At 28.9% G+C, this 21,099-nt stretch overlaps 1 protein-coding gene across 1 annotated transcript in view; it reads right to left on the reverse strand.

The window, feature by feature from the left end:
* LOC105253013 (1-phosphatidylinositol 4,5-bisphosphate phosphodiesterase epsilon-1) overlaps positions 1–21,099 on the reverse strand; it is a 120,214-nt gene that overhangs the window by 71,430 nt on the left and 27,685 nt on the right. Inside the window, exon 3 of the mRNA XM_011260747.3 lies at positions 14,789–14,824. The gene's annotated coding sequence lies outside the window, so the exon portion shown is untranslated. The remainder of the gene's footprint in view (positions 1–14,788; positions 14,825–21,099) is intronic.

Raw genomic sequence — 21,099 nt, forward strand, 5'->3', positions numbered from 1 at the left:
TCGATTAATATTTATTTTTATTTATATTTGGAATATTGATTTTTATTTTTATTTTTGATGTTGTTTTTTGGCAGTTTTCTTTTGTAAATTTTATTTATTAAGTATTTGTAAAAATTCAACGAGTTATTAAAAAAAATACTAAATACTATTTTTTATGAAAAGGTTAAATTTTTTTTACAAGGATCCTGCAACATATATACAAAGAAAATTTAATCTCTAATCTCTACGTTAATGTTGAACAATATTGCAGCAATCTCTCACTTGTTTTTCTCTTCATTGCGAATGTAAAATTTTACACAAAAGATACTTAAGGATATTATATGATGAATTTTTTAATGATTTTCGTATGATTTTCTTCTGGAGAATTAAGAATAATTTTTAGCAATCATGGGCAACATTGCTGAAATTCAAAGTATTATTGATTGATTTTCTTCTATACATTACGACGCCGAGACTGTGAAACGATTTTGTGTTAACTAAAAGCTGCGGGAAACTTCCTAATGGTGGGAACAAGCCGTAATTAAATTCCGATAATTAACGATCTTCGTTAATCAACGATTTTATAATTGCATCCATGGCGCGAAATGCTGTGCCATATTGCAAGCATCATTTTAACACCTTCATTATATTAATGGCTGGCTCTTTTAACCCTTCAAATATTAGAATAGCTCACATTCCGCAAATGTATTGTGTCTTGAAAGGTATCGATAATCATGTAAGAAGCTTTGTAATTCTTTTAATATAGATAGAGTATTTAAGAATATATTGTTTTATGGTAATTATCTTATTATTGTTGTATTATTATTTTAGCCAACTACAACACATGAGAAACAATTAGTCTTGAATTCTATTTCCTTTTCACGCTTATGATATGTATGATATGTTCTTAAGTTTGATCGTGTTACCCTTATGTTATATTTTATATATTTTATTTCTTGGAAAAGAATTCTTATTAAAAAAATATTCTATTGTTCTCTTAATTGATGCAATCTTGAACAAATAATTAGAGTGGCTAATAGGATTGACATTTGTTCTAAGTGTAGTAACTTCTGCGAAATATGTAATAATGTCTGAAATAAAATATTCGTTTGATCTCAGATGATTCTGCCATGATTGAATACCGTTCGATTGATAATAAAAATCAAATCACATCTTTGCTAAATATTTAAATTATTATATAATAATTTATATTAATTAATAATTTAAATGATTATCTTTGTGATTGCTTGTTATCATATAAAGAGATGTACATATTTTTTCGAGTATTATATATTACATAATTATACAGATTGCTAAAAAGCGCAAAAGTTTCTATTTGAACGTATCTGGTGAAGAAAGAAATTTATCTAAAATCACTCTAAAGCATAAATATTTTTTTTCATGAATGTCTTTTCTAAAAAGAGTGCAAATACAAATTTTTTAATAGATTAAAAAAAACGATTGATGGATTTTGTTTGAGCAGTAATTTGGTTCTGAAAGCCCGTAAATTTCAGTTAATTGGCTAGTCGAGCTATGGCTTAATAGATGTTGCAAATAGACCAAAGAGAGTGGAAGAAACATACTTTGAAGCAAGAGATCAGAAACTGAGCAATCCGCTCTTTTCGCATTTTGACTTTGCCGGCAAAGGAGTAATTCTTGAAATCTTTCAGGATCCTCTCCTCATTAGCTTTCGACAGTATAAATAGGTCGGACTAGAAATATCCTATGTAAACTCTTTTCTGTTTATCTTAAGTCTACCCTCGATGTCACTAAGAAATTCTCTTGTTGTGTTACCTTTTACCGCGTCGGTTTATCTCTCGGAAACTCAACAAGGATTGATCGTGCTTCATTCGCCTTGGATTTATTAATGAATTTTTATGTTGTCCTTTCTTCCCCTGACCTGATTTCGAAAAGATAAACGCACGCTTCCAAACATTGTTATTTGATTGAAATTAAATGCCTTCATGTATGTTATTAATATTGCAAGTTTATGTAATCGAGGTAAAATAATATAATTTAAACGTATACTCTTTGTCGCGCGACTATAATATATCTCTCGTTTATCGAAATAGACGATTTCACGTCTTGCGCCAAGTCACGTGCGGCGATTTATTTGTACACGATAGAAAATATACAGTAGAAAATATACAGAGTCTACATAGTTTCTCTGTAATATACGTCAATATATACATTTTAATTTGTGTGCGATTTATGTGCAACCATGATTGGAGTGGAGATCGCGAAATTGCGCTGCGAAGAAATATCTTCTTGCTATTAGGCATTTATTCGTCTCGCGAGACGAATAGAAAGCTGTGGAATATATTGTGCCGAGGCCACTAGGCAAGAACGACTTTAATTGATTCCTTAAATTGCGCCGCGCACTCTCACGTCAACGGTCGGATAAAACGTGCCACGTAGAAGGCGAATTTGAATAGACAGTATGTCGATGGGGAGACGCGCAGGGGCGAGATGAAAGAAAAGAATGAAAGGTTACGAGAATCGCGGGCGAGAACGGAAGAAGGGAAAAGGGAGAGAAATGCGCGCAGACGAGGACTGGGGGAAAAACAGAAATGGGTTCGGCAGTTAATATCGGAGTGAATAGAGGAGCAATCGGTATGAACCGAAGCGGAATGACCTTATTGCCGGACCTGAATCTATCCGAATCTTTTTTTCTCCCGTTTTTCACGTTTTGTTATTCAGCGAAAAGTCAAATTTAGCCGGCGTTTAGATTATTTGCTTTAATACGTTCGTTCGCGTCTCGATAACGTCCTCCTTTTCTCACGAAAACACTCAGAATTGAAAAAGTTCATCACGGAAAGAGAAACAAACGGCAGAAACGCAAGGAAATTTTTCATTCGCCTCTTTTCCGCAGCTTTTATCTTTTCTGTAGCGTGTTGATTTAAGTTTGCCCACTATTCATTTTTTCTCCTTTTCTCGCTTTCGTATAAAGCTACATTTCGTGTGATTCGCGTTAATTTTTGAGCGGACAGAATTTTACGGCAGAATCTAATTCGTTATTCATGCACGAAACGTTGAGCAGAATAGTCATATTCTTTCCATTTTACGGAATAAAAAAATTTGCGGGAATGTATTTGATACGAAATCCAGCTATTCTATTATAGTATTACTTTTCTCGGCTCTCATAAAAACTGGAAAAAATTTGGAATTTTATATCACATATAATTGATATAACTTGACATAAGTTGACATAATTTAAATCATTGAAATAATTTTCACGTTGAAAAAATGATATATACGCCAACATTTTATCTTAATTAATTCTAATCTAAACTATTTTACTAGTTTGGTTTTGACATTAATTAAATTAATTAAATATCGCGCTAATGTACCGTAAATTAAATCGATATCGCATGTAGAATTATAATCTCTGGATGTTATCACAATGGTTTTTACAGTCGATTACAATATTCCAAGATATAACAAGCTACGTTAAATTGGAAAATAATGTAACGTAAATGAAATAACTGCTTGTTAATATATAATCGTAAATACACGAATTACGTAAGAGAAGTTCGATACATAATGCGTGTTTAATTGTATCTCCATTTTTAAGTAATTATTTTAATCCTTAATTCGCCCACTATAACATTATCTAATAGATGTCTAAATCTCCCAATAATAACCTACTAATATGGAATTATTAATAAATAATTATTCCCATGGTTATTATACATTACGATAATTACATTATTTAGTTATTCCACTTCGTGAGAGATATTTTGATAAATCTCTGCTGAAAATTAAATATACCTATTAAATGTATAAGAGATTTATTGCATATCTTTCGATGATTTATTTGAAGTATCGGAAATACGGTAATGATATTAGTTGCATCGACATGGACGGAATGGAACAGAAACGGATCACGAATAATCACGTCTCCTGATCTCATTCTATCTATTATTACCAGATCGTTGCACCTATTACGTAATCACGACGCTTTATCCTTATCCTCATTATCCGACATAATCAATAATGATCCTCTGCGATAAGCTATCACAAGGGCAAATAATCTTTTCTACTTTAAGCTCGTCGATCTAACGCGCGCCATCAATAGAATAGCAATTTCAAGACAAATGAGAGCTTTTATATATTCAAATTTTTCAACTCGATATATGAAAATTCTGTAAATAACTTTGCTTGTCACAATAGGCGCTATAATTTCTGCAAATTTATTATAAGAATACATCGCCATAAATTCTGTTCGACTCGGATACGTGCTTCGAGATATTTGTGGAGCTGACGTGGAACGAATAACATATCTATAAAGAGAAACAAACATGTATATTCTGATAAAGAGAGATGTATAAAAATTTAAATAGAAATAAAAATAAAATATATAACAAGTGTGCAATGTTTTCTTAATTTTTGCGTTTAATAAGTATTAGTTTGTTTAATAGGTATTATTTTATTTATGATATGAAATTCTAAAATATTATAAAAGGGAAATAAGAGAAAATCATGTCATCAAATCATCAAAACTTTTACATATCTCTTTTGTAAACTTATATAGCAGAGCAAGCTCGAGAAAACTTTATGTACTGGCAGTTGCAAAGTTCAATGAAGGATCTGCATGTCTGAAACTTTAACAATGTCTACAAAAACGCGTATCGTATATAAGTATATATTTTTATTCGAAAGTTTAGCGAAAAATTTCTTCCTCAAAGTGTGTTTTCGAAATACGTAAGCATCTTTGAGACACCGTGTATCGTCGATATATACGAAATGCTCACAAGCATCTTGTATCAGTTGATTCTCTTATTTATGACCGACATAAATCTTTGTATGTTCAGCGTTGATGCAATGCGACTAGCAACCCTGTTCAACAGAATCCCGTCACGGATACGTTCAGATCCGTGCTCGACTATTACAGTTCAGTCAGATTTTCATCACTGTGAAAATTGTGCGTACAATGTCCTTCGTGTCCTTCTTTTTCCAACATTTTTCAAAATATCCTCTGTTTGCAACTTTTTAAATAATCATTATTTGTAGCAATTCTAATAATATTCACATATAACGATTGTAATTAATTTTAACAAAATTGATATATTAAATTAAATTTTTACCGCAATGTAATAAGAAGGTTCATGAGTTGATAAACATCAATAGTTGAATAACAAAAATATTATCACTATTTTATCACTATTGAGTTTTTTGCAATTTTAAAAAAATATTCCTTACAGATAGTATTTGCACACCGGATATGTGCGTCCGAAAAAAATTAAGGGCAAACCGATTTATATTTCAATCTCGTTCGATATTCTCAAACTTTATGTACAATTGCACAAGCAGAATCAACTTTGCAATAGAATGGAAAAAGGATTTTATATAAGTAATGTTTGAAAATGTTTTAAACCGCAGCTTTAGTTTCAATATTTAGTTATTCGCGGTGTTTGTTTTATTTCTTCAAAAGTACACATTTTAAAATCCTTTTACACTACAACGCAAAGAAAATCTTGCAATCTCATTGCTTTTTGCGAAATAGAAATCTGTTTCAATTAATCTGAGAAATAATTGTTTGAATTTTTTTACTCCAAATGCTATTAAATACCGTAAAAAATATATAAAATTTTACTTATTGTTTATGTAAATCTTTTTTTAATGTTTTATATTTCACGTAATATTTTTTTACAAATAACTAATAAGCAAATAATACATAATTAAAAATGAATTCTTTCCTTTATCTTGCCTTTCGTTTTCTTCTTCTTTGAATAGAAATTGCTTTGAATAAATTTCTTTTTGTGAGGACATATTTAAAGATCGCGAAGAGCGCGTTTTGCCGACGTATTTGGACTTTAACCATGCGTCCCTCGAGAGATCCGTGTTCTACGGGCTTACGGTCGCTTTTACTACCAACAGTGAGAATCTAACAGACGGCGTATATAACATTGTTCCCGACATCAACCTCCGGGAATCCGCGAAACGGGGCGAACAACCCTGCGAATTGTCAAAGCTTTCCTCAAACGACAGTCTATGCGATTCGCGATTACTTAACGACCGTCTTGTCGGTGTTCCGGATTCAACAATATCTTATGGGGAAATCGTGCGGCTTTCCGTTTTCACAAAGGCAATACTTATATACTTATTAGACGGAATGGGGATTGCAACAAGAAAATGTACTCGTTTCCTACATTGATATTAACGCAAGTCTGAACATCCTTTCAGAAAGATTTCAAGCTCTCGATTCTTCAGTGTACTTCTCCTTCTTCTCTCTTAATAAGACAAAATATTAATACTCTTATTATTATTATCATTATTGTTTTATATAATAACTTATATGTCTAACAAATATACAAGTATAATAATAATAATAATAATAATTATTATTATTATTATTATTGCTTTGTTATATTGCTTTTTTATCAGATTGATTAAGACTACATATATTTAACGTAAAGTATTGTGTTTTTCTCTATCTTCAAACATTCTACTTATTCTCAAAATCAATTATTGCATAATTAGAGAATTACTGAGGAAGGAAATGCATAAAGTTTTTAAGAAAGATGGATTTTTTTCCTGGACGATTTACTACAAACTATTGTTATTATTTATTACAAATATTATTAATGTTTAATTTGGTATAATAATTTAATGAAATTACATACAAATATATGTATACGCGTTATTTAGATGGTTCAAAGGCGATATAACGTTAGATAATGGAACTGTATCATTTCGATTTATTGATTTTGTTTTTCAATTATTTTTCATATAAATCTTGTTTTATTCGATTCTGCTCCAATTTGACTATCGATTATTCGATATTATTTTGTGGCTTTCTCTTGTTTTGCGTTTATTTTGCATTAAAACGTGAAATATGAGTGCTTAATGTATTGCTCTTGGTCGTAAATAACATTTGATACTTTCGATTAATTTGCGTGCATCGCGAATAAATGAAATTTTTCAATATTTATAAATAAAATCGTTCAGCATTTCTCGACTTTCTTGCGGACAGATTTCCGTCTCTTTCGCGCAAAATTTTTTCGCGATCACGTTGGATCACGAAGCAGAATGACTGATCCCGATTGGCTTTTTCCATCCAATTTCAGAAAACGAACTGGATGGCTATATAGGGATCGTACGTGGACGTGCATGTGTGTGTGTGTGTGCGCGCGAAAGCTTGCCCGCGGAATGAAAGGTGTAAATATGAATCGTACAATTTCGTGGAATTTTTTGTACGTCGCCAAAATACAGTGAATATCTGTAACAATACCATTAAACCCTGTCATTTTTTTGTCTCGATAAAATTTAGATATTAATGCAAATAGAACATTTTCGAAACGAAGGACGTCTCGCAAATAGCTTAAAATAGAAAATTACATTCTGTTTTTCCGTTATCGCGTATGTTTTAATAACGGATAAAAATTATAACTACAATTTCTTTGCATATGATTTTGTCATGCGATAAAAATAAAAAATGCGTACAATGTACAAATTAATTACATTAGATTATATTTCTCGAATATTTACAAACATAACAATGCATTATAAGCCTTCATAGTACTTTTCTCATTATTATTTTTAATTAAAACGCCTTTAAAGCGTAAAAAGTAAATTTTGCAACTCTAAAATTTATTTTTGATTACTAATTTCATTCGTTTCATTCAATAATGGGGACATAGAGCGATCGAGGGAAAGGACTGTTAATACCGTTATCAAATGCGCGGATGTTTCGAAATCCTCCTCTTTTTGTCCTCGATAAAATTTTGTAAAATTAAACATGGAAGCTCTCTCACGAAATGTTTTCGTGTACAGCTGCTTGAGCTTTCGTCGCGCGAAATGCGCAGCACAAATGCGGATCCATTTGCTATGTTAAAATATGCAGACGATAGCCTTTGAAGTCATTTTATCCGGACGCCCATTGTGGAAGCTTTGAGTCGAGTGTTCCAGATCGTTTCGCGTCCCGTGCATCTCAAGTTTCTTTGCGAAAGGTTAACCGCTTCCGCCGGCGAGTTTTAATTGCGAGCTTCAATTGCGAACTGTTTCCAATTTAGTAAACATCTACGAGGCAAAGTAATCTCGCCAACCCCGTCAGTCACGCGTTAAAACAAATATCTTGCGTTCCGAATTTCTTGTCAGAATAAGATTGCGATAAATATGAATCACGTGCTTGTTGAGGATGCTACAAATCAAAGGAGCTATGAAGGGAATATTTTAAATTTAAAAACTGAATAAGAGAAAGAAACAAAGAAAGAGAGAGAGAGAATAAAGTACGTGGTTTGGCTTTTCTTATTATACGCATTTTCCTCAAACGAGAGAGTTGTAAATACCGAATGTATTCTCCTTTTCATGTTAAATAACGAGTACGAGATATTCAGTCTTGGAGCAAAGCACAAAACAACGATTACACGTGTGCATGTCTCTCGAAATAAATACATAATACGTACATGAGGGAATTAACGAGGGCGAACGGGACCGACGTGTCGGTTTTATCATCGATCATTGATAGAGAAAAGTCACCGTTCCCGGGATGAATCGAAATCGACAATTTCATCATGCGCGATCGTGATAAAACTACATTGTGTAGGTGGTTTTTCCGGTCGTATATTCCCGTGTATGTGCATAAACAACCACCCACGCGGAAGCTGCGGTGCGTTCGCGTGGGCGGTATATAAAGTCACATTGCGAGAGAGCGCGCGGTGCCTGCCTTGCATCGCATCGCGTCGCATCGCATCGCATCGCATCGCATCGCATCGCATCGCATCGCATCGCATCGCATCGCATCGCATCGCGTTTATCTATATCGTTCTTGGCAAGCCCGTCACGTCCGTAAGATTTCACTCTCTGCCGCGTGTACCATACTACACGTGTCCATTCGAAGGAAGAGAGAACCAATCTCCCTTTCTGTTATTCTTTCGCGGCTTTGTTTACAAAGGCGTGAGGCGTGATGATAAAATCGACGATTCAGAAATCGCGATTTTTGGACGCGGATCCGGGATTTGCAAGCGATACGAGCTTGATGAGATAAAATATTACCGATATATAAGATAAAATATTATATAAAGATTTAATATTTATGTATAACTATTCCATCTATCAGAAATTGAGAAGAAAAATTAATATAAGATTTCGTAAATCGATATATTCCTATTTCCCAGAAATTGTGATATTATTATTCTTCATATTGGAAATCTGTTTTATTGTAATATTAAAAAAATGCTTGTATTAAGATGTTGAACGGAATCAACTCAATGTTTAACCGAGTTTCTTGACTGGAATAATGATATTTTCGACGCTGTTGAGATAAATATTACCAAAAATTTAATATTTATGTATAACTATTCCATCTATCAGAAATTGAGAAGAAAAATTAATATAAGATTTCGTAAATCGATATATTCCTATTTCCCAGAAATTGTGATATTATTATTCTTCATATTGGAAATCTGTTTTATTGTAATATTAAAAAAATGCTTGTATTAAGATGTTGAACGGAATCAACTCAATGTTTAACCGAGTTTCTTGACTGGAATAATGATATTTTCGACGCTGTTGAGATAAATATTACCAAAAATTTAATATTTATGTATAACTATTCCATCTATCAGAAATTGAGAAGAAAAATTAATATAAGATTTCGTAAATCGATATATTCCTATTTCCCAGAAATTGTGATATTATTATTCTTCATATTGGAAATCTGTTTTATTGTAATATTAAAAAAATGCTTGTATTAAGATGTTGAACGGAATCAACTCAATGTTTAACCGAGTTTCTTGACTGGAATAATGATATTTTCGACGCTGTTGAGATAAATATTACCAAACATTTAATATTTATGTATAACTATTCCATCTATCAGAAATTGAGAAGAAAAATTAATATAAGATTTCGTAAATCGATATATTCCTATTTCCCAGAAATTGTGATATTATTATTCTTCATATTGGAAATCTGTTTTATTGTAATATTAAAAAATGCTTGTATTAAGATGTTGAACGGAATCAACTCAATGTTTAACCGAGTTTCTTGACTGGAATAATGATATTTTCGACGCTGTTGAGATAAATATTACCAAACATTTAATATTTATGTATAACTATTCCATCTATCAGAAATTGAGAAGAAAAATTAATATAAGATTTCGTAAATCGATATATTCCTATTTCCCAGAAATTGTGATATTATTATTCTTCATATTGGAAATCTGTTTTATTGTAATATTAAAAAAATGCTTGTATTAAGATGTTGAACGGAATCAACTCAATGTTTAACCGAGTTTCTTGACTGGAATAATGATATTTTCGACGCTGTTGAGATAAATATTACCAAAAATTTAATATTTATGTATAACTATTCCATCTATCAGAAATTGAGAAGAAAAATTAATATAAGATTTCGTAAATCGATATATTCCTATTTCCCAGAAATTGTGATAATATTATTCTTCATATTGGAAATATTCTGTTTTATTGTAATATTAAAAAAATGCTTGTATTAAGATGTTGAACAGAATCAACTCAACGTTTAACCGAGTTTCTTGACTGGAATAATGATATTTTCGACGCTGTTGAGATAAATATTATCAAAGATTTAATATTTATGTATAACTATTCCATCTATCAGAAATTGAGAATAAAAATTAATAAGATTTCATAAATCGATATATTCCTATTTCCCAGAAATTGTGATAATATTATTCTTCATATTGGAAATCTATTTTATTGTAATATAAAAAAAATGCTTGTATTAAGATGTTGAACAGAATCAACTCAACGTTTAACCGAGTTTCTTGACTGGAATGATATTTTCGACGCTGTTGCGTGCGAAAGAATCTAACTTCACTCCTTTGGATTCGAATAAAGGGAATAAAACGTGCGGGAAATGCGATGAAAGTCGAGAAAGTAGTAGGCGGGTGCGCTGTAACGCTCTATGGAAAGGCAATCGCGAGGGCGAGGAAACTTGTCGCTAAAACTTTATAAGCAGTCCGGTGGGAAACTCGAATAGGCACCGAAAGGCGATAAAAACGAATGATGCAGCAGATGTTAACTAAGAATTGGAAAAAGTAAATATGGCAAGTATTCCCGTGACTTTTTTAATATTACGCCAAGAATAAAGAATAAAGACGCGGAAGCAGTTACTGTAAAAAAGCGATTGGATTGTATGATCTTAATAAAATAAAATTTAACTGAGTTTTACATAATGTATAATATGTTATATAATACATAATGTCTATATATAATGGTAATTTTTTTCGCATCTATGAGCGACAAAGCAATTTTTTCTGGGAAAAAATAATTAATAAATTTCCATAATTAATGAATTTCCATCGTTAATAGTTGCTTTTAAATCGACTTGTCGCGCTTCTATTCGTATTGTACGCTTGTGTCAGCTTGTTACGGAAGTTACATAATCTTCGGCTTCGTTATAGTTGGCGTTACCTAGCTAGAAGGCTGCCACAACGGGACCTATTCTACTCAACGTCCGACATCATGATTGCCATCGTGGTTGTCACTCATTGTCAGATTACAGCTACGTCTCCACCGCTTTTAGCAGCGGCATTTCGTTAATCTTTCACGATGTCTATAATGGAGAATATCAAACCGTTTTCCTCACATTTCTAGTAAATATATTTTAACAAATATTATATAAATTATTCACAAGATTAGTAAAAATATTTTATATCAAAGTAAGGCTTTTTTTAATTGTATAATCTAGCTTTTTATTTTGCATTGTGTAATTGTATAATTTATCTTATATTTATAAAAACTTCTTTTATCAATTTGAAAAGAATTATTTTTCTTTTAAAACGGTTATTGAAGCAATAATAGTTTTTAACTTTAAATAATGAAAGTTAAATAGTTTCTCTTTTCACATGCGCGCGAAATGAGAACAAGATTTTATATTCATCATATTTTAAATCGACTTCAACATTTTTACTTTACAAAATTATGTAAAGGTATTTAATTTCGTTAAATATTAAAAAATCGTGAAAAAGAGAGATGAATTCAATTAATCAAAGCTCCTCTAAGTAAAAGCAAGCATAATTGACAGACATCCTCTTCAATTGTAATAACAATCTTAAAATTAGACTGTATTCTTAATAACATAAATGCTTAATAATAGCATCATTTTTTATATTGATACGGCAATTCTGGCGATTTATCGTTTACAAACAAGTCGTATCTACGGATGCAAGCGCCGTGTGATAAATCCAACGTGATTAAGTTACGAATGGTGAGATTTATGTGGGGAAACGTAGCGTACAATATGTGGATGGATGGACGCCACATAAATGCCACAAATTTATCGAGAGAAATGTAAACATTATGAATATTTTTGTTGCCGTATAAAATTCATCATTATTCATCGATTTTTCTTTTCATAAACATTTAAATTTTTACGATTTTATTAAAATTGACATATGAAATTAACTTTCTAAAGAGAACTGTAAAAGAAGTAATAAAACTTAATAATACATTTGAATTGAAGCATACTTAAATATCACTTAGTATATTTAATAAACTACACGTATATATTTTAATAACGAAACTGAAAAAGAAGTGTTTTATATCTTATTTAAAACTGGAAAACTTTTCAAATGTATTAAGCTTAAAATTAATGTTTTCGTATAGTATCAAATAACAGTGTATTCGTATAATTGATGAGTATATTTATTAATTAAATAGCGAAGATAAATTATAATAAAATAAATAAAGTAAATTAATATTTAATATATTTTATGTTATTTCTTTATGTATAATTAATTTTCTTACTAGAATTCCAAAAATTCACGTAATTGCTCTTGCATTTATTCCATTGTTTATTCGCACGTGTCATATACATGTTTTTATTGTTAATTAAAATATAATGTTTCAATTTAACATTTTTGACATCTCTTTCAAACTTTCCAGTTCATTTAAATCAAACCGCTTGACTCGGCACAATGCAACGAATTATTTGAAATAAATAACATGCATATTTATCACACAAAAAATTTTCTGTGGTGTTTCAATAAACTTTAGAAATATTTATATGATTAGAGTAACCAATAACTTACATAATTTTTTTATTATTTTATAGAGAAGATAAAGCTTTATAATTGAAATAATTTAAAAGTTTTTTTTTGTGTAAAAACAAACAGAAACAAACAGAATCTTTATTATTTTTATGTAAATAAATAATTAATGACTCGCTTCAAATATTGCCAAATGATATATTTGTCCATAAATTAAACGTCTTATAATCTTAATAACTCTAGTTTACAAAAAAAATATTTTTTAAATTATTTTAAACCAAGATATTTCTTATAGATTTTTGGATGTTGAAAACGATCGCAAACTAAATTTCATTAGCGTGTTAGGTTTTGGAAATAATTGAGATTTAATATGCAAAAAAAATGACTCTTGCAATATTTTTATAAAATTTTTTTTATAAAAAAGATCAACGTTATCTTGAAATTGATGCTCGAAAATCATGAATGTATTGTTCATTCCCTATAAAATCAGAATTTCCAAATAATGTTAATCTGTTTTATGTAAAAGAAATCTCAAGTATTGTACAAAAAAGCATTTCTGACAGATTAAATTTCAATTATATTGGAAACCTGATATATTGATGAAATTTGATTTACGGTAGCGTTTTCAGCATCCAAAAATCGATAAGAAATACTTTGTCTGGTTTGAAATAATTTTTGGTTGTAGACTAGTGTAATTAAATATTTACCGTGGAATATAACAATTTAATCAAATCCTGACAGCTACATTATTTTTTAAAGTTTAATTTCTATCTCTATCAATTTCTAATTAATTAAACCAAAGATGATATTAGGATCATAATCTTTTTTGCATTTTCTCTCAACATCAACTATGTAAATGCGCGACAATCGATCGAACAACAAAGCTGCCTCGAACTAATGAAATTCCAGGTACTGTGTAAAAGAGATACAAACCAGCTGATGTGGGCGTGAGAATAGAAGAGAAGAGAAAAGAGAGCAGTCTCGACCGAACCGCAACCAGTTTCTCCAATATTTCATTAAAATTATTTAGAAAACTAGCAATAAAAAAATCGATAGAGACTGCTCAGGGAGGTTGCTTTTATCGATAAATTGGCGTAGTGCTCGCGTTCCTTTTACTTGCGTTCTTATTTTTTGTGTCGCTCTAATTCGTTGCACAAAGCTTCAGGAGTTTTCGTCTCCGATATATAATTGTATCAGTAGCTATATTTCTAATATAATTATTATAAAATTAATAACATTTGTATATAAAAAGTTTATTTCAAGTGAGTAAATGTTTTCTTCAATATTTTAGACAGTTGTTTACAAAATAAGTATATTTCCTTATTAAACATAAAAAAATATATTTTCTTTTTGTTTTATTTCTAGAATATGAAAATATAAAATCGATATACTTATAATAACAAATATAGATGAAAACATTTGTAGGAGTGTTATTCGAATTTATAAATCTGCTCTAAATTGATTTAATTTATTTAATATCTACTTTTAAGTAAAATAGTAGATGTAAAACACATAATTTCTTGAGCAGAAAAATTATTTATCTTAAAATTAATTATTTATTTATTTATCTTTGTAATTTGGAAGAAATATTTATTTCGTGAAATATTACAAATAAAAGACAGATTTTATAACATTGCAATATTTCGAATATGCACTTAAAGTATGAGAGAAAATGTGTACACGACTGCTAGGAATTTTTAATTTACATATTCACATGCATATGAACAAGAATTTTGAATTGCGAGTTTTTCCAGACCTTTTAATTCTTAGTAAATTGTTTTTTTATTGTCTTAATTCACATTATCCTAAGATAAAAAAATCATTACTCACCGATACGATAGCGGAGTAGTAATACACAACGTTGATCTGTAAAATACAAATATATTCAAATTAAAGGGAGAAAGCAAAGTTTAAAATAATTAATATTTTACAAAATAATCACTACGCAATAAAATTTTTTATTAGTCTTTCAAATAGATATTTGATAAATAAAATTACATAATTTCAGAAAAAAATTTAGATATAAACTCTTATAAATTATTATATATATATTCAAATTAGAAAGAGAGAAAGAGAGAGCAAAGTTTAAAATAATTAATATTTAACAAAATAATCATTATACGCAATGAAATTCTATTAGTTTTACAAATAGATATTTAATAAGTAAAATTATATAATTTCTGAAAAAAAAAATTATTTCGATACAAACTTTTAAACTTATAAATTATTAGCACGCGAAAAGTTCGCTTAATGAAATTTTCAAGTAGCTAATTTCCATTATTGACGCGATATACTTTATACTTGCGCATAATACAATCTTTTGTATCGATATTCTCGATACACACTTACTTGTAAATAATATTTATTACTAATAATTTATTACTAATAATTTCAAATCATAATTCGGATATATAATGACAAATTATATTTTATGATCTTAATATGTAATATTATATATAATATTTTATTTAATATAATTATGATTGTAGCGATAACGGCATTACTTATATCAGTCCACTGATCGATTATTTTGTTTGATATTTAATTTATTATTACACGCATCTTTATAGGAGAAATAATCGCGCATACGTACATTATTAAAAAATCTGGCATTGTAGTCCAATTCCCAGTGTGCAATACGCGAATTCAACATGGCTGACATGACGTCAACCGGAACTACTGAATGGAATCGGATTAACCCTAACGGAATCGGAAATCAAGATGACGCTACGCGCGTCGTTTACGGGGTATCGCGAGGTTACGGTTATATCGCGGTCATTTGGTGGCGCCGGATCGTTTGCGTCGCAGATAATCTTGCTTGAATATCGAGAATCGTGAATATCGAAATCAGTGTGATCATAGTTATATTACATTATGATACAACAGTTGCAACACGCTATGATACTATTATTATTATAGATATGGAATTTGATCTGGCTTTTATACTGATTTAATTTCAAATCATGTAGGATTTGTGTTAATTTGACATTAATTAAAAATATTGAAAAACTTCTCTTTCAAAATTTATATTGTAATTTAATATCGAGGTTATAAATATTTTTATCAATATTTACGATATCAATATTATCGATATTTTTTAGAATGCAACTGTGTTATTTTTAAGATAATAATATGATACTAGTCGTAAGAATCATTTATCTCGTCGTATTCGAGTGTATTTAAAAAATATATAAAAATATATATAAAAAATCATGGGTAAAAAATCGTGAATATCGTTTATAAGTAATAATATATCGGGAGTATTGAAAAATGTCAAGTTATCTCGTTGTATTATATGTCAGTTATGTATTTTATATTGGATGAACATGCAACAGTTTTGTCAAACCTGTGCGAATGAATGTAGTTTCAATAGTATCATCATTAAAGTAAGTATTACTAAAATTATCGAGAAATTAAATTAGCTATCGTTAGTGAGCAAGCGTATGGAATCAAGAGTACCGAAAGAAGAATCAGACTATCATGTCTCGTACTCAAATATAGTAGGTGTATATTACGATAATATGACGATTATTCCGTGTCCAGTGAATATCACACGCGATTGCAATTCAAAGCGCGCGCACGCATACGTGCACATATGTAATTATGCATACGCGCGCACACATGCATTATTAACTTATATAGTAAATATTATATTATTATTATTATATTAATATTATTATTATAGATATGGAATTTGATCTGGCTTTTATACTGATTTAATTTCAAATCATGTAGGATTTGTGTTAATTTGACATTAATTAAAATATTGAAAAACTTCTCTATTCAAAATTTATATTGTAATTTAATATCGAGGTTATAAATATTTTTATCAATATTTACGATATCAATATTATCGATATTTTTTAGAATGCAACTGTGTTATTTTTAAGATAATAAATTTATTTTAGGAAGAAGATATATATATTAGAAAAAATTTAGTATCTGTATGTAATTATACATTTGTATATAATACACTTTAAAGCTTATAAAATTTAATTCAACATATTAAATATATAAATTTTAATTGTTTCTAATTATTTAAAAAATTTGTTAATTTGTTAATTTTAAAAATAATAAAATTCTATAACAGATCTCTAGTTTCACAATTTTTATGTAATTTAAAATTAAAATTAACTTTTTTTAAATTAAATATATTTCAATTTTATTAATTTCTTTATTTTAGTCTTGATTATGCTATATTTTTCATATTTATATTTTTCATATTTATATTTTGACTGTTTAAGTTATTATTCGGAAAAACAGATTTTAAGATTTTTTAAAAATAAATCTTGTTTTTGATAAACAAATGGATTTATTTTTATATATTGTGTCTAATTTAATGTAATTCAGTTTTAATTAAAAATTTGTTCTTACTTATTTATTTAGTAATTTTATTATTTTGGATAATTATAATTTTTTTAAATAATTTTTATCTAATAAAATGATATCTTATTAATAAAACTATTAATAAATAAAATATTAAAGTATTAAAATATTTTTATTCTATTTATAAGTTAAATTTTTATTCAATTTTTTTATATATTAAGTAATTAATATTTATGTTTTAAAAATATATGATATTCCTATCTTTTTTCTTTCTCTCTCTTTATATAAATTAAAACGCAATTTAAATTAATAAAGAAAAAATATATAAATCTCTTTAAATCTTATTAATATAAATTTAACATAAAGATTTTTTTAAATAATAAACGAAACCAAAGTGATAATTTTTTCATTAGATTCAATTACTGCATCTTGAAATAAAATATATAGGCTAAAATAATCAAGGGAAGAGATCTTTTTATACTGGAGATTTATATAAATAGCTTACCTCACGGTTGCTCCAACATTGCTCGATGTCGCCTCAGACGTCCTCCTCTTTTCTTATCTATCCTTTGCTGCTTCTTCAAAGCACTCACTCGCGATTAATTACAATTGCGCGTGCATTAATTAGCAAAATACGACAATTACTATTATTTAATTCGCGATATTTTACGCGGCACTTTTGTCATTAATTGTAACGCGACAAATACGCGAATATGGTCGCACAATAGATTCGAACTCTATTGTATCTGACATATTTTATTAGTGATCGAAAATTACATTCGATTGACATTATTTTACCGCACGATATTATGCAAGCTGAATAGATTTTCAACATAAATCCCGCAAAATGTACGTATTATTAATAAACAATCGATGTATCATGCCTTTTCATTAATTGAATCAATTAGTCATCGCTATAATACTCGTGCACATTTATCGGTTATAATAATCATTTCTATAATTATCTATTAGAGGCATTTTTCAGTCTAACAAATAATTAGAAATTTGAAAACAATATCAGCGAACTAGAAGAATATGTGCCATTAATTATTAGTCGCAACAATTATAATAAATGATCGTATTTGCATTTGATCGATTTTTGCATTTCGTAGTATTTTTCGATCACATTTTGGACGTATATTTAAGTATACTATGAAAAGTAATCGTGTTTCGAGAGGCAATACGTAATTGTTATTAGAAAAATATATATAATACATGATCATTTTATTATCATTCGCGCAGTGAAACTCGAGTGGATAATGTCTTTGTAAGACACCTCTCTTAGTGTACGAACGTTGACGGAATAATAATCTTTTTGTCGTTCCTTGTCCTTTTCCCCTTCTCAATCCTTAGTTGTAGTGGGGCGTACACCCCACTACACCACATTGGCATACAACTCGAGTCTCACGGCGTGAATGACAACAAGGCTATTGCATGTCAACGATAGCACAACGTCACAAGGACGAACACCGGACGGTCGATTCATTGACATCGTGAAATATTCAAATGACATGAAAAACATCTCTCAATGCCGGCAGAATATATTTTGTTCGTCCAATTTAATTTGATTACTTGAACCAAATCTCTAATTATTAAATTTAAATTTAATTAATTATTTATAAACATTTATAATTAATACATCAAGAATCTTCGAAACTTGAATAATTCGATCTTGTGTGATTCGTAAGTTACTGCGTTTATTTTTTCAATACGCAAGCAATTGGCAAATTATATATAAATTGGCAACAAATTTAACGAAAGGCCATATATATATATATATATATATATATATATATATATATATGAATTTATAAGCCTATTAAAAAAGGAAGCATTCGTTATAAATAAAATTTGTAATCGGCTTGTAATAGACTAAAAAAAAATTTATATTTCCCATTCTCTGTTGGATTTCTACTTTAAATGAATATATTGTAAAAGGTATTTATATATTCGTACCATGTTAAATATTTCGTGACGTCAATGAATTATAATCTCCGAAATTCCGTATTCAGATTTATCAACAATATTCGATGCTCGTATTTTTGTAGCGGATAACTCACTATTATTGACATGCGACGACCTTGTTTTCATTCGTACGATGAACTCGAGCAAAGGCAGCAAAGCTATACATATACTCCGTATATTGCGTGTTTCTTCGAGAAATACGAATGCAAATAATTTTAATTAAACTATTTCCACTTATGTTACAATGTATAAGAGATAGTAATTATTCCAATAAATATGTTTGTCCGCACAATAGACGTAGTATCTTCGAATTATCTCTTAAAACACAATTATTTAATTTTTTTTTTTTAATTATTAATGATAATTCATCTGTGCGCGTTTAATGCAAATTTATGCGATCGCGACTTTTGCGTTGTTCTATTTACGTCGCAATATAATAAAGTGCGTGTCGCGTATGATTTATGTCGCGATATCGTTTAACAAAATGTTGTGCGATCGTCGTATTTTGTTGGTTAATAATGCGCGATCGTAATTAATTGTATTTCCACAAGTGAATGCTATAAAGGAGCAGTAAAGTAAATAAAGGAAAGAAGGAGGAAGAGGAGGAAACCGAAGGTGGCATCGAGCAACGACGAAGCAACCGTGAAGTAAACTATAACTTAATTAATTTATTATTTGTGAAAATTTGATTATACTTGTTTATCTTTGCGATAGTAATAATCTATTTTACATAATTGTATAATAAAATATTCCTTGTTTATTTAAAAGAAATATTTAAAATATATATTATAAAATATTTATTATTTATATATATAAATGACTAAGATTTATAATTATCTAGATCATTTATATACAAATTAGATTATTATAATTAAAAATATTAAAATTATTTATAATTTTTTAAAATAAAATCTTATTAAAAGTCAAATCAATTTTTTTTCCAAAAATTATATAGTTTTACTTATTAAATATATTTTATCTATATTTTTGAAATTTTAAAAGTTTTAAATTTTATTCTAATTCGAATGTATATTCTTATTTACAGATCATCATTGGGTGCTACAATTTCGCCACTGTATTATTGGTGAGTAATCAACTATTTTTTTTACTTCAGTAATGAAATAATGGATAAAAAAATTATTTTATAATAATCAAGATTTGAAAAGTTTGTAATAATTTAAAATTTTCGTTTGTACGTTAACGTGCATACGTACTTAAAAATTTCAAACAATTGTACTCAAGAATACAAATATAACAATACATTTAAAAAGATACATTTAACAATATATTTAAAAAAGATCTTCTATTATAGGAAAAAAAGAATTTGTTAGAAATCAGAACTAGAGAGAATAGAGCAAGGATTCCGTTTAGCTTGCAGACTTGAATTACTTAGCATACATTTGAATCTAAATATACCAAATCATTTTTTTGCGTTTTAGATAAAGAGATATATAAATAAACTTTATTCCATGGAATTGATTTTGTATAAAGAAGTTTATAATATTACTAAAGACAGCACAATATCGTGAATATCTTTAAATGAAATGAATCTTCAAATGTTATAGAGATAAAAAGAATATAAAAATAAGAATATACACCCTCGACTTAAGCGAATTTTTATTAACTTTTTATTAACTTTTTTTTTTGACGATGCAAGATGCGAAGAATCCTTGGCAAATATTTTTGCGCGAAACAGACACACGTACAGAGGGAGACGGCCACGAATTTTCAAGAAAGCTTACGGTTTTCCTTTTTTATCTCGTTTTGAATAAAAAAATAGCTTCGTCGGTCGGTCGCTCGTATTACGGCAATAATCAAGACGGCGCGAAATGGTCCCGCGGCGCCGGTAA

The sequence above is a fragment of the Camponotus floridanus genome, unplaced genomic scaffold (genome assembly GCF_003227725.1).
Source record: "Camponotus floridanus strain SB8 unplaced genomic scaffold, Cflo_v7.5 scaffold4, whole genome shotgun sequence".
Lineage (NCBI taxonomy): Eukaryota > Metazoa > Arthropoda > Insecta > Hymenoptera > Formicidae > Camponotus > Camponotus floridanus.